The 14,351-nt window shown below is 32.6% G+C and overlaps 1 protein-coding gene across 4 annotated transcripts in view; it reads right to left on the bottom strand.

The window, feature by feature from the left end:
* Positions 1–14,351, bottom strand: part of ZRANB3 (zinc finger RANBP2-type containing 3) — a 304,617-nt gene that overhangs the window by 254,865 nt on the left and 35,401 nt on the right. The gene's annotated exons all lie outside the window — the stretch shown is intronic.

Raw genomic sequence — 14,351 nt, forward strand, 5'->3', positions numbered from 1 at the left:
TACTAGAATACTGCCCCCTATGTACAAGAATATAGCTACTATAATACTGCCCCCTATTTACAAGAATATAACTAGTATAATACTGCCTACTATGTACAAGAATATAACTACTATAATACTGCTCCTATGTACAAGAATATAACTACTATAATACTGCCTACTATGTACAAGAACATAACTACTATAATACTGGCCCCTATGTACAAGAACATAACTACTATAATACTGCCCCCTATGTACAAGAATATAACTACTATAATACTGCCCCCTATGTACAAGAATATAACTACTATAATACTGCCCCCTATGTACAAGAATATAACTACTATAATACTGCCTCCTATGTACAAGAGTATAACTACTATAATACTACCCCCTATATACAAGAATCTAACTACTACAATACTGCCCCCTATGTACAAGAATATAACTACTATAATACTACTCCCTATGTACAAGACTATAACTACTATAATACTGCCTCCTATGTACAAGAATATAACTACCATAATACTGCCCCCTATATACAAGAATATAACTACTATAATACTGCCCCCTATATACAAGAATATAACTACTATAATACTGCCCCCTATATACAAGAATATAACTACTATAATACTGCCTCCTAGGTACAAGAATATAACTACTATAATACAGCTCCTATGTACAAGAATATAACTACTATAATACTGCCCCCTATGTACAAGAATATAACTACTATAATACAGCTCCTATGTACAAGAATATAACTACTATAATACTGTCCCCCATGTACAAGAATATAACTACTATAATACTGCCCCCTATGTACAAGAATATAACTACTATAATACTGCCCCCTATGTACAAGAATATAACTACTATAATACTGTCCCCCATGTACAAGAATATAACTACTATAATACTGCCCCCTATGTACAAGAATATAACTACTATAATACTGCTCCCTATATACAAGAATATAACTACTATAATACTGCTCCTATGTACAAGAATATAACTACTATAATACTGTCCCCCATGTACAAGAATATTACTATAATACTGCCCCCTATGTACAAGAATATAACTACTATAATACTGCTCCATATATACAAGAATATAACTACTATAATACTGCTCCCTATATACAAGAATATAACTACTATAATACTGCTCCCTACATACAAGAATATAACTACTATAATACTGCCCCCTATATACAAGAATATAACTACTATAATACTGCTCCTATGTACAAGAATATAACTACTATAATACTGTCCCCCATGTACAAGAATATAACTACTATAATACTGCCCCCTATGTACAAGAATATAACTACTATAATACTGCCCCCTATGTACAAGAATATAGCTACTATAATACTGCCCCCTATGTACAAGAATATAACTACTATAATACTGCTCATATGTACAAGAATATAACTACTATAATACTGCTCATATGTACAAGAATATAACTACTATAATACTGCTCCTATGTACAAGAATATAACTACTATAATACTGCCCCCTATGTACAAGAACATAACTACTATAATACTGCCCCCTATGTACAAGAACATAACTACTATAATACTGCCTCCTATATACAAGAATATAGCTACTATAATACTGCCCCCTATGTACAATAATATAACTACTATAATACTGCCTACTATGTACAAGAATATAGCTACTATAATACTGCCCCCTATGTACAAGAATATAACTACTATAATACTGCCTACTATGTACAAGAATATAACTACTATAATACTGCCCCCTATGTAAAAGAATATAACTACTATAATACTGCTCATATGTACAAGAATATAACTACTATAATACTGCTCCTATGTACAAGAATATAACTACTATAATACTGCTCCTATGTACAAGAATATAACTACTATAATACTGCCTACTATGTACAAGAACATAACTACTATAATACTGCCCCCTATGTACAAGAACATAACTACTATAATACTGCCCCCTATGTACAAGAATATAGCTACTATAATACTGCCCCCTATGTACAAGAATATAACTACTATAATACTGCCTACTATGTACAAGAATATAGCTAATATAATACTGCCCCCTATGTACAAGAATATAACTACTATAATACTGCCCCCCTCCAATATACAATAATATAACTACTATAATAATGCCCCCTATGTACAAGAATATAACTACTATAATACTGCCCCCTATGTACAAGAATAGAACTACTATAATACTGCCCCCTATGTACAAGAATAGAACTACTATAATACTGCCCCCTATGTACAAGACTATAACTACTATAATACTGCTCCTATGTACAAGAATATAACTACTATAATACTGCCCCTATGTACAAGAATACAACTATTATAATACTGCCTCCTATGTACAAGAATATAACAACTATAATACTGCCCCCTATGTACAAGAATATGACTACTATAATACTGCCCCTATGTACAAGAATATAACTACTATAATACTGTCCCCCATGTACAAGAATATAACTACTATAATACTGCCCCCTATGTACAAGAATATAACTACTATAATACTGCCCCCTATGTACAAGAATATAGCTACTATAATACTGCCCCCTATGTACAAGAATATAACTACTATAATACTGCTCATATGTACAAGAATATAACTACTATAATACTGCTCATATGTACAAGAATATAACTACTATAATACTGCCTCCTGTGTACAAGAATATAACTACTATAATACTGCCCCCTATGTACAAGAACATAACTACTATAATACTGCCCCCTATGTACAAGAACATAACTACTATAATACTGCCTCCTATATACAAGAATATAGCTACTATAATACTGCCCCCTATGTACAATAATATAACTACTATAATACTGCCTACTATGTACAAGAATATAGCTACTATAATACTGCCCCCTATGTACAAGAATATAACTACTATAATACTGCCTACTATGTACAAGAATATAACTACTATAATACTGCCCCCTATGTAAAAGAATATAACTACTATAATACTGCTCATATGTACAAGAATATAACTACTATAATACTGCTCCTATGTACAAGAATATAACTACTATAATACTGCTCCTATGTACAAGAATATAACTACTATAATACTGCCTACTATGTACAAGAACATAACTACTATAATACTGCCCCCTATGTACAAGAACATAACTACTATAATACTGCCCCCTATGTACAAGAATATAGCTACTATAATACTGCCCCCTATGTACAAGAATATAACTACTATAATACTGCCTACTATGTACAAGAATATAGCTAATATAATACTGCCCCCTATGTACAAGAATATAACTACTATAATACTGCCCCCCTCCAATATACAATAATATAACTACTATAATAATGCCCCCTATGTACAAGAATATAACTACTATAATACTGCCCCCTATGTACAAGAATAGAACTACTATAATACTGCCCCCTATGTACAAGAATAGAACTACTATAATACTGCCCCCTATGTACAAGACTATAACTACTATAATACTGCTCCTATGTACAAGAATATAACTACTATAATACTGCCCCTATGTACAAGAATACAACTATTATAATACTGCCTCCTATGTACAAGAATATAACAACTATAATACTGCCCCCTATGTACAAGAATATGACTACTATAATACTGCCCCTATGTACAAGAATATAACTACTATAATACTGCTCCTATGTACAAGAATATAACTACTATAATACTGCCCCCTATGTACAAGAATATAACTACTATAATACTGCCCCCTATGTACAAGTATATAACTACTATAATACTGCCCCCTATGTACAAGAATATAACTACTATAATACTGCCCCCTATGTACAAGAATATAACTACTACAATACTGCCTCCCATGTGCAAGAATATAACTACTATAATACTGCCCCCTATGTACAAGAATATAACTACTATAATACTGCCCCTATGTACAAGAATATAACTACTATAATACTGCCCCCTATGTACAAGAATATAACTAATATAATACTGCCACCTATGTACAAGAATATAACTACTATAATACTGCCCCCTATGTACAAGAATATAACTACTATAATACTGCCCCCTATGTACAAGAATATAACTACTATAATACTGCCCCTTATGTACAAGAATATAACTACTATAATACTGCCCCCTATGTACAAGAATATAACTACTATAATACTGCCCATTATGTACAAGAATATAACTACTATAATACTGCGCCCTATGTACAAGAATATAACTACTATAATACTGCCCCCTATGTACAAGAATATAACTACTATAATACTGCCCCCTATGTACAAGAATATAACTACTATAATACTGCCCCCTATGTACAAGAATATAACTACTATAATACTGCGCCCTATGTACAAGAATATAACTACTATAATACTGCCCCCTATGTACAAGAATATAACTACTATAATACTGCCCCCTATGTACAAGAATATAACTACTATAATGCTGCCCCCTATGTACAAGAATATAACTACTATAATACTGCTCCCTATGTACAAGAATATAACTACTATAATACTGACCTCTATGTACAAAAATATAACTACTATAATACTGCCCCCTATGTACAAGAAAATAACTACTATAATACTGCCCCCTATGTACAAGAATATAACTACTACAATACTGCACACTATGTACCAGAATATAACTACTATAATACTGCCTCCTATGTACAAGAATATAACTACTATAATACTGCCCCCTATGTACAAGAATAACTACTATAATACTGCTCCCTATGTACAAGAAAATAACTACTATAATACTGCCTCCTATGTACAAGAATATAACTACTATAATACTGCCCCTATGTATAAGAATATAACTACTATAATACTGCCCCCTATGTACAAGAATATAGCTACTATAATACTGCTCTCTATGTACAAGAAAATAACTACTATAATACTGCCTCCTATGTACAAGAATATAACTACTATAATACTGCCTCCTATGTACAAGAATATAACTACTATAATACTGCCTCCTATGTACAAGAATATAACTACTATAATATTGCCCCCTATGTACAAGAATATAACTACTATAATACTGCCCCCTATGTACAAGAATATAACTACTATAATACTGCCCCCTATGTACAAGAATATAACTACTATAATACTGCCTCCTATGTACAAGGATATAACTACTATAATACTGCCCCCTATGTACAAGGATATAACTACTATAATACTATCCCCTATGTACAAGAATATAACTACTATAATACTGCCCCCTATGTACAAGAATATGACTACTATAATACTGCCCCCTATGTACAAGAATATAACTACTATAATACTGCCTCCTATGTAAGGGAATATAACTACTATAATACTGCCCCCTATGTACAAGAATATAACTACTATAATACTGCCCCCTATGTACAAGAATATGACTACTATAATACTGCCCCCTATGTACAAGAATATAACTTCTGTTATACTGCCCCTATGTACAAGAATATAACTACTATAATACTGTCCCCTATGTACAAGAATATAACTACTATAATACTGCCCCCTATGTACAAGAATATAACTACTATAATACTGCCTCCTAGGTACAAGGATATAACTACTATAATACTGCTTCCTATGTACAAGGATATAACTACTATAATACTGCTTCCTATGTACAAGAATATAACTACTATAATACTGCCCCTATGTACAAGAATATAACTACTATAATACTGCCCCCTATGTACAAGAATATAACTAATATAATACTGCCACCTATGTACAAGAATATAACTACTATAATACTGCCCCCTATGTACAAGAATATAACTACTATAATACTGCCCCCTATGTACAAGAATATAACTACTATAATACTGCCCCTTATGTACAAGAATATAACTACTATAATACTGCCCCCTATGTACAAGAATATAACTACTATAATACTGCCCCTTATGTACAAGAATATAACTACTATAATACTGCGCCCTATGTACAAGAATATAACTACTATAATACTGCCCCCTATGTACAAGAATATAACTACTATAATACTGCCCCCTATGTACAAGAATATAACTACTATAATACTGCCCCCTATGTACAAGAATATAACTACTATAATACTGCTCCCTATGTACAAGAATATAACTACTATAATACTGACCTCTATGTACAAAAATATAACTACTATAATACTGCCCCCTATGTACAAGAAAATAACTACTATAATACTGTCCCCTATGTACAAGAATATAACTACTATAATACTGCACACTATGTACCAGAATATAACTACTATAATACTGCCTCCTATGTACAAGAATATAACTACTATAACACTGCCCCCTATATACAAGAATAACTACTATAATACTGCTCCCTATGTACAAGAAAATAACTACTATAATACTGCCCCCTATGTACAAGAATATAACTACTATAATACTGCTCCCTATATACAAGAATATAACTACTATAATACTGCTCCTATGTACAAGAATATAACTACTATAATACTGTCCCCCATGTACAAGAATATTACTATAATACTGCCCCCTATGTACAAGAATATAACTACTATAATACTGCTCCATATATACAAGAATATAACTACTATAATACTGCTCCCTATATACAAGAATATAACTACTATAATACTGCTCCCTATATACAAGAATATAACTACTATAATACTGCCCCCTATATACAAGAATATAACTACTATAATACTGCTCCTATGTACAAGAATATAACTACTATAATACTGTCCCCCATGTACAAGAATATAACTACTATAATACTGCCCCCTATGTACAAGAATATAACTACTATAATACTGCCCCCTATGTACAAGAATATAGCTACTATAATACTGCCCCCTATGTACAAGAATATAACTACTATAATACTGCTCATATGTACAAGAATATAACTACTATAATACTGCTCATATGTACAAGAATATAACTACTATAATACTGCTCCTATGTACAAGAATATAACTACTATAATACTGCCCCCTATGTACAAGAACATAACTACTATAATACTGCCCCCTATGTACAAGAACATAACTACTATAATACTGCCCCCTATATACAAGAATATAACTACTATAATACTGCCCCCTAAATACAAGAATATAACTACTATAATACTGCCCCTATGTACAAGAATATAACTACTATAATACTGCCTCCTAGGTACAAGAATATAACTACTATAATACAGCTCCTATGTACAAGGATATAACTACTATAATACTGCCCCCTATGTACAAGGATATAACTACTATAATACTATCCCCTATGTACAAGAATATAACTACTATAATACTGCCCCCTATGTACAAGAATATAACTACTATAATACTGCCCCCTATGTACAAGAATATAACTACTATAATACTGCCTCCTATGTACAAGGATATAACTACTATAATACTGCCCCCTATGTACAAGGATATAACTACTATAATACTATCCCCTATGTACAAGAATATAACTACTATAATACTGCCCCCTATGTACAAGAATATAACTACTATAATACTGCCCCCTATGTACAAGAATATGACTACTATAATACTGCCCCCTATGTACAAGAATATAACTTCTGTTATACTGCCCCTATGTACAAGAATATAACTACTATAATACTGTCCCCTATGTACAAGAATATAACTACTATAATACTGCCCCCTATGTACAAGAATATAACTACTATAATACTGCCTCCTATGTAAGGGAATATAACTACTATAATACTGCTCCCTATGTACAAGAATATAACTACTATAATACAGCCCCCTATGTACAAGAATATAACTACTATAATACTGCCCCCTATGTACAAGAATATAACTACTATAATACTGCCTCCTAGGTACAAGGATATAACTACTATAATACTGCTTCCTATGTACAAGGATATAACTACTATAATACTGCTTCCTATGTACAAGAATATAACTACTATAATACTGCCCCCTATGTACAAGAATATAACTACTATAATACTGCTCCTATGTACAAGAATATAACTACTATAATACTGCTCCTATGTACAAGAATATAACTACTATAATACTGCTGCTATGTACAAGAATATAACTACTATAATACTGCCCCCTATGTACAAGAATATAACTACTATAATACTGCCTCCTATCTACAAGAATATAACTGCTATAATACTGCCTCCTATGTACAAGAATATAACTACTATAATACTGCCCCTATGTACAAGAATATAACTACTATAATACTGCCCCTATGTACAAGAATATACCTACTATAGTACTGCCCCCTATGTACAAGAATATAACTACTATAATACTGCCTCCTATGTACAAGAATATAACTACTATAATACTGCCCCCTATGTACAAGAATATAACTACTAGAATACTGCCCCCTATGTACAAGAATATAACTACTATAATATTGCCTCCTATGTACAAGAATATAACTACTATTATACTGCCCCATGGGTACAAGAATATAACTACTATAATACTGCCCCTATGTACAAGAACATAACTACTATAATACTGCCTCCTATGTACAAGAATATAACAACTATAATACTGCCCCCTATGTACAAGAATATAACTACTATAATACTGCCTCCTATGTACTAGAATATAACTACTATAATACTGCCCCCTATATACAAGAATATAACTACTATAATACTGCTCCTATGTATAAGAATATAACTACTATAATACTGCCCCCTATGTACAAGAATATAACTACTATAATACTGCCCCCTATGTACAAGAATATAACTACTATAATACTGCCCCCTATGTACAAGAATATAACTACTATAATCCTGCTCCTATGTACAAGAATATAACTACTATAATACTGTCCCCTATGTACAAGAATATAACTACTATAATATTGCCTCCTATCTACAAGAATATAACTGCTATAATACTGCATCCTATGTACAAGAATATAACTACTATAATACTGCCTCCTATGTACAAGAATATAACTACTATAATACTGCTTCCTATGTACAAGGATATTACTACTATAATACTGCTTCCTATGTACAAGGATATAACTACTATAATACTGCTTCCTATGTACAAGAATATAACTACTATAATACTGCCTCCTATGTACAAGAATATAACTACTATAATCCTGCTCCCTATGTACAAGAATATAATTACTATAATACTGTCCCTATGTACAAGAATATAACTACTATAATACTGCCTCCTATGTACAAGAATATAACTACTATAATACTGCCTCCTATGTACAAGAATATAACTGCTATAATACTGCCTCCTATGTACAAGAATATAACTACTAGAATACTGCCCCCTATGTACAAGAATATAGCTACTATAATACTGCCCCCTATTTACAAGAATATAACTAGTATAATACTGCCTACTATGTACAAGAATATAACTACTATAATACTGCTCCTATGTACAAGAATATAACTACTATAATACTGCCTACTATGTACAAGAACATAACTACTATAATACTGGCCCCTATGTACAAGAACATAACTACTAGAGATGAGCGAACGTGTTCGGCTCCGCCCCTTTTCGCCCGGACACCGAACTTCGCGAGGAATTCCGTGTTCGGGCGAAAAAAGTTCGGGGGTCGCCGTGGCAGCGCGGGGGGTTGCGGCGGGGAGTGGGGGGGAGAGGGAGAGAGAGAGGGCTCCCCCCTGTTTCCCGCTGCTGCCGCCCGCGCCGCCGCGCCTCTCCCCGCCCCCCGGCGCCCCCCGAATACTTACGCGCGAACACGGAAGTCCTCGGAAAAGCCGGTGTTCGGGTGCGTAAGTGTTCGTTAAGAACACGTTCGCTCATCTCTAATAACTACTATAATACTGCCCCCTATGTACAAGAATATAACTACTATAATACTGCCCCCTATGTACAAGAATATAACTACTATAATACTGCCCCCTATGTACAAGAATATAACTACTATAATACTGCCTCCTATGTACAAGAATATAACTACTATAATACTGCTCCCCTATGTACAAGAATATAACTACTATAATACTGCCCCCTATGTACAAGAGTATAACTACTATAATACTACCCCCTATATACAAGAATCTAACTACTACAATACTGCCCCCTATGTACAAGAATATAACTACTATAATACTACTCCCTATGTACAAGACTATAACTACTATAATACTGCCTCCTATGTACAAGAATATAACTACCATAATACTGCCCCCTATATACAAGAATATAACTACTATAATACTGCCCCCTATATACAAGAATATAACTACTATAATACTGCCCCCTATATACAAGAATATAACTACTATAATACTGCCTCCTAGGTACAAGAATATAACTACTATAATACAGCCTCCTATGTACAAGAATATAACTACTATAATACTGCCCCCTATGTACAAGAATATAACTACTATAATACAGCTCCTATGTACAAGAATATAACTACTATAATACTGTCCCCCATGTACAAGAATATAACTACTATAATACTGCCCCCTATGTACAAGAATATAACTACTATAATACTGCCCCCTATGTACAAGAATATAACTACTATAATACTGCCCCCTATGTACAAGAATATAACTACTATAATACTGTCCCCCATGTACAAGAATATAACTACTATAATACTGCCCCCTATGTACAAGAATATAACTACTATAATACTGCTCCCTATATACAAGAATATAACTACTATAATACTGCTCCTATGTACAAGAATATAACTACTATAATACTGTCCCCCATGTACAAGAATATTACTATAATACTGCCCCCTATGTACAAGAATATAACTACTATAATACTGCTCCATATATACAAGAATATAACTACTATAATACTGCTCCCTATATACAAGAATATAACTACTATAATACTGCTCCCTACATACAAGAATATAACTACTATAATACTGCCCCCTATATACAAGAATATAACTACTATAATACTGCTCCTATGTACAAGAATATAACTACTATAATACTGTCCCCCATGTACAAGAATATAACTACTATAATACTGCCCCCTATGTACAAGAATATAACTACTATAATACTGCCCCCTATGTACAAGAATATAGCTACTATAATACTGCCCCCTATGTACAAGAATATAACTACTATAATACTGCTCATATGTACAAGAATATAACTACTATAATACTGCTCATATGTACAAGAATATAACTACTATAATACTGCTCCTATGTACAAGAATATAACTACTATAATACTGCCCCCTATGTACAAGAACATAACTACTATAATACTGCCCCCTATGTACAAGAACATAACTACTATAATATTGCCTCCTATATACAAGAATATAGCTACTATAATACTGCCCCCTATGTACAATAATATAACTACTATAATACTGCCTACTATGTACAAGAATATAGCTACTATAATACTGCCCCCTATGTACAAGAATATAACTACTATAATACTGCCTACTATGTACAAGAATATAACTACTATAATACTGCCCCCTATGTAAAAGAATATAACTACTATAATACTGCTCATATGTACAAGAATATAACTACTATAATACTGCTCCTATGTACAAGAATATAACTACTATAATACTGCTCCTATGTACAAGAATATAACTACTATAATACTGCCTACTATGTACAAGAACATAACTACTATAATACTGCCCCCTATGTACAAGAACATAACTACTATAATACTGCCCCCTATGTACAAGAATATAGCTACTATAATACTGCCCCCTATGTACAAGAATATAACTACTATAATACTGCCTACTATGTACAAGAATATAGCTAATATAATACTGCCCCCTATGTACAAGAATATAACTACTATAATACTGCCCCCCTCCAATATACAATAATATAACTACTATAATAATGCCCCCTATGTACAAGAATATAACTACTATAATACTGCCCCCTATGTACAAGAATAGAACTACTATAATACTGCCCCCTATGTACAAGAATAGAACTACTATAATACTGCCCCCTATGTACAAGACTATAACTACTATAATACTGCTCCTATGTACAAGAATATAACTACTATAATACTGCCCCTATGTACAAGAATACAACTATTATAATACTGCCTCCTATGTACAAGAATATAACAACTATAATACTGCCCCCTATGTACAAGAATATGACTACTATAATACTGCCCCTATGTACAAGAATATAACTACTATAATACTGTCCCCCATGTACAAGAATATAACTACTATAATACTGCCCCCTATGTACAAGAATATAACTACTATAATACTGCCCCCTATGTACAAGAATATAGCTACTATAATACTGCCCCCTATGTACAAGAATATAACTACTATAATACTGCTCATATGTACAAGAATATAACTACTATAATACTGCTCATATGTACAAGAATATAACTACTATAATACTGCCTCCTGTGTACAAGAATATAACTACTATAATACTGCCCCCTATGTACAAGAACATAACTACTATAATACTGCCCCCTATGTACAAGAACATAACTACTATAATACTGCCTCCTATATACAAGAATATAGCTACTATAATACTGCCCCCTATGTACAATAATATAACTACTATAATACTGCCTACTATGTACAAGAATATAGCTACTATAATACTGCCCCCTATGTACAAGAATATAACTACTATAATACTGCCTACTATGTACAAGAATATAACTACTATAATACTGCCCCCTATGTAAAAGAATATAACTACTATAATACTGCTCATATGTACAAGAATATAACTACTATAATACTGCTCCTATGTACAAGAATATAACTACTATAATACTGCTCCTATGTACAAGAATATAACTACTATAATACTGCCTACTATGTACAAGAACATAACTACTATAATACTGCCCCCTATGTACAAGAACATAACTACTATAATACTGCCCCCTATGTACAAGAATATAGCTACTATAATACTGCCCCCTATGTACAAGAATATAACTACTATAATACTGCCCCCTATGTACAAGAATATAACTACTATAATACTGCCCCCCTCCAATATACAATAATATAACTACTATAATAATGCCCCCTATGTACAAGAATATAACTACTATAATACTGCCCCCTATGTACAAGAATAGAACTACTATAATACTGCCCCCTATGTACAAGAATAGAACTACTATAATACTGCCCCCTATGTACAAGACTATAACTACTATAATACTGCTCCTATGTACAAGAATATAACTACTATAATACTGCCCCTATGTACAAGAATACAACTATTATAATACTGCCTCCTATGTACAAGAATATAACAACTATAATACTGCCCCCTATGTACAAGAATATGACTACTATAATACTGCCCCTATGTACAAGAATATAACTACTATAATACTGCTCCTATGTACAAGAATATAACTACTATAATACTGCCCCCTATGTACAAGAATATAACTACTATAATACTGCCCCCTATGTACAAGTATATAACTACTATAATACTGCCCCCTATGTACAAGAATATAACTACTATAATACTGCCCCCTATGTACAAGAATATAACTACTACAATACTGCCTCCCATGTGCAAGAATATAACTACTATAATACTGCCCCCTATGTACAAGAATATAACTACTATAATACTGCCCCTATGTACAAGAATATAACTACTATAATACTGCCCCCTATGTACAAGAATATAACTAATATAATACTGCCACCTATGTACAAGAATATAACTACTATAATACTGCCCCCTATGTACAAGAATATAACTACTATAATACTGCCCCCTATGTACAAGAATATAACTACTATAATACTGCCCCTTATGTACAAGAATATAACTACTATAATACTGCCCCCTATGTACAAGAATATAACTACTATAATACTGCCCATTATGTACAAGAATATAACTACTATAATACTGCGCCCTATGTACAAGAATATAACTACTATAATACTGCCCCCTATGTACAAGAATATAACTACTATAATACTGCCCCCTATGTACAAGAATATAACTACTATAATACTGCCCCCTATGTACAAGAATATAACTACTATAATACTGCGCCCTATGTACAAGAATATAACTACTATAATACTGCCCCCTATGTACAAGAATATAACTACTATAATACTGCCCCCTATGTACAAGAATATAACTACTATAATACTGCCCCCTATGTACAAGAATATAACTACTATAATACTGCTCCCTATGTACAAGAATATAACTACTATAATACTGACCTCTATGTACAAAAATATAACTACTATAATACTGCCCCCTATGT

Source organism: Eleutherodactylus coqui, chromosome 8 (genome assembly GCF_035609145.1).
Source record: "Eleutherodactylus coqui strain aEleCoq1 chromosome 8, aEleCoq1.hap1, whole genome shotgun sequence".
NCBI classification, from domain to species: domain Eukaryota; kingdom Metazoa; phylum Chordata; class Amphibia; order Anura; family Eleutherodactylidae; genus Eleutherodactylus; species Eleutherodactylus coqui.